The sequence below is a fragment of the Thalia democratica genome, chromosome 3 (genome assembly GCF_965202585.1).
Source record: "Thalia democratica chromosome 3, ktThaDemo2.hap1.1, whole genome shotgun sequence".
NCBI classification, from domain to species: Eukaryota; Metazoa; Chordata; class Thaliacea; order Salpida; family Salpidae; genus Thalia; species Thalia democratica.
The window spans coordinates 6,756,514-6,759,523 of record NC_139167.1 but is presented as its reverse complement, the minus strand read 5'-3'; positions in this window follow the sequence as shown (position 1 = coordinate 6,759,523).

Here is a 3,010-nt window from a genome sequence, read left to right as displayed (position 1 = left end):
CTAATTAAAAGCATGATCAATGTTTTCATAAATAATCATTTTTTGAATTTAGCTACTATACAATTATGTGAACTATGGAAAACTGAAAAATACAAGAAAAAACAAGATATATTTAAAAAATATAATGTTACTATAAACTACATACTAAAATAAACATTTATATATAAATAGATGAGTTAAATATGAAACACTAAATATTCTAAAGTAACTTCAATGAATATGTCTTATTATTCTATAATGATTTTTTTTCTTTCAATTCTAAACTTTAGTAGTTTTAAACAATTTTGTATTAGGCTTAATGTAGCTAATTAAAGACAAAATTTTTCTATGTACGCCTTGCCAGTTTTGATACATTTTTTTTCTGAGTACCTGACAGATTAATCTACTTGATAGTTTTACTTACAATAAAATATACTTATAATTAAGTTGAACTTGTTTGTAGTTGTTGTGATGTAGCATTGTACTTATGACGTAGCAATGCAATCTTTTTGAGTAATTTTTTTAAAGAAATGATATAATAATTTAAAGCTGTTTTGTATAAAAATCATATAGTTTACGGTGCTCTATTTTGGTATATTTATTGGACTATCTTTAAGCACAAAATTAATACTTTTAAACTAATAAAATAAAATTAATACCTTAAATTAAATAAATAAAATGTCCTTTATTAAAAAGTATGCTTGCACATTTTAAGAAAATATTTAACTTCTTTTAGTCAGAAACTAGTTGTATAGTTTTTAAAAAAACGGTTGTTGTACTTTATACTTTAAGTTACTTGTTTAGTGTTTTTTAACAAAATAACTTGTATAGTGTCGAGTAGTTTTAGTACAACTATATTTGTATAAATATGTAAAATTATATCGTAATTTTTTAAAACAGCTAGTTTATTTTCACAAAATAAGTTTATTTATAACAAATAGACTTAAAGAACACATTACTGTGGCTCTCAAATCACAATTGGTTTAATCGTAATAGATCAAATCGTAATATCAGAACCGTAATAAAAGATCAAATCGTAATAGCTTATGTAATAAAAGTAAAAAAAAACAAAGTTTTATTTGAACTTGAAATCAAAGTTTAGTTTTAGTCTATTAAAAGCTTGTGGACTGATTAAAGAAATAGCATAATCAAGCTTTTAGTTTAAGTTAAACTGGTTTTGTTATTGTATTGCTTTAAGTATTTTTGAAATCCATAAAGTTCAAATGCAACCACTTTTTGCCTTTTTTAGTTTTTAAGCTAACAATACATTTACATAAATTTCATCTAAGCTTTCTTCAAAAAATTATAGTAAAATATATGAAAAAGTTATTTTTAATTAATTTAATACTTTTCAGTATTTCTTAAATGTTGTATAGTGTGTTTTGAATAATTAGATAAATGTTTAAATTCTGGATACTTTGAACTTCTATATAAATGTTTTTCAACAATTTTTTTAAGTCTAAGATATCTTAAAAAGTTTTTGTACCATATTTGTTATATGTACTCTAGTAAATGTGTTATATTTGCTTTCAAACAAATAAGTGAGGAATCATTGAGTCGAAACATTCTCTAAAGTTGTCCTTAAAACATCATAGAACTTTTAGAAAAACCAAAAATTATTTTATTTTTAGTTTTAAAAACATGATGTTATTTTAAGTTGGGTTAATGTACCATATTAGATTCAAAATGCTGAAAGATCAGATGAATAAAAGTGTTTCAGGTAACTTTATGTAGTTTTTTAAGTTTTTTTTTATAAGTTAAAATGTATTGTATCAGGTTAAAATTCAACAAATCATAAACAAAACCAAAAATCAAAACCACTTGCTTAATTTCTAAAACTCTAATAGAATAAGAATAAAGAATTTTTGAAAACAAGTAATTGCTCTCTAACGTATAACTCTATAATGTATTTTTCTAGTCACTAAAAGCTTTCAGACAACTACAAAATTAGGATTTTTTAAGTAACCATGCCCTTTCCCATTATTTAAGGCTGCTAATTAAAAGGTAGTACACACTATGCTAAGTCATAAAAAATAAATGTCTATAATTTACATTTATATTAAATTTTTTAATTTGCATTTAGATCTAACTTTGTACTGTCTAAAAATAAAACGTATACTGCTAATAGTGCTGTTTTAACTTTACAATTTGAAAATTATTTTTAAAGGTACTTCACCTATTCTGTTGCTATGGGAAGGCTCAACGCAAGTCCAGGAAAGATCTGTTCTTGCATCAATTATCATGCAATGTTCTTTTTCCCCACAATACTTGCCTTTTTTTGCATACACACCTGATTTATTTTCAAAAGATCTTTTTGTAAAAGGTTGTTTGTATGATTTAAAAGATAATTTTGTAAATATCGCCATTAATTTTAGGCTGATAATTTATGAAATTAAATATTGTTAATAAAACAATAAAAAAAGACTAACTTAGAATTATACAAGTAAAATATAAGAAAACAACAACCCATCTAAAGTTTTTAATGCATATTGTATACATAAGATTTATGTGGTAAATTATAAAAATAAACATATAATATACAATTTGTTTTAGGCAATGAAAATTATTTTAGTAATAAATAGAGAATATAGAAATAGAAAAGTTTAAGAATTAAACATTATAAAACTTTAGAATTATAAACTCACTAGCTTCTTCTTTTTCAATTCTATAACACGCATTTATCTCTTCTCCGTTTTTATCGACTTCAATTTTACAAAAGCCTTCACACCATTGTCTGCTTAACCCTCCGTAGTTTCTTCTACCGCACTCTAACTTGAGGTGTTCGTCATCAACTCTGTAGTAAACTTCAGCATATCCTAAAATAAATATAAAGTAATGAAATAGAACAAAACTGTATGTATGAGTTTTAGACTACATAATATTTGAAAATCGCACAAGATAGTAAGTTTATTAATATTCAAAAAAATAAATAAATTTGGCGAATAAGCAAAATTTTATTTTACAATAGGTATCTTTTTTATTGTTAACTAATATAAGTACTCAAATTAACTTATTATGAGTTTTAAAATTT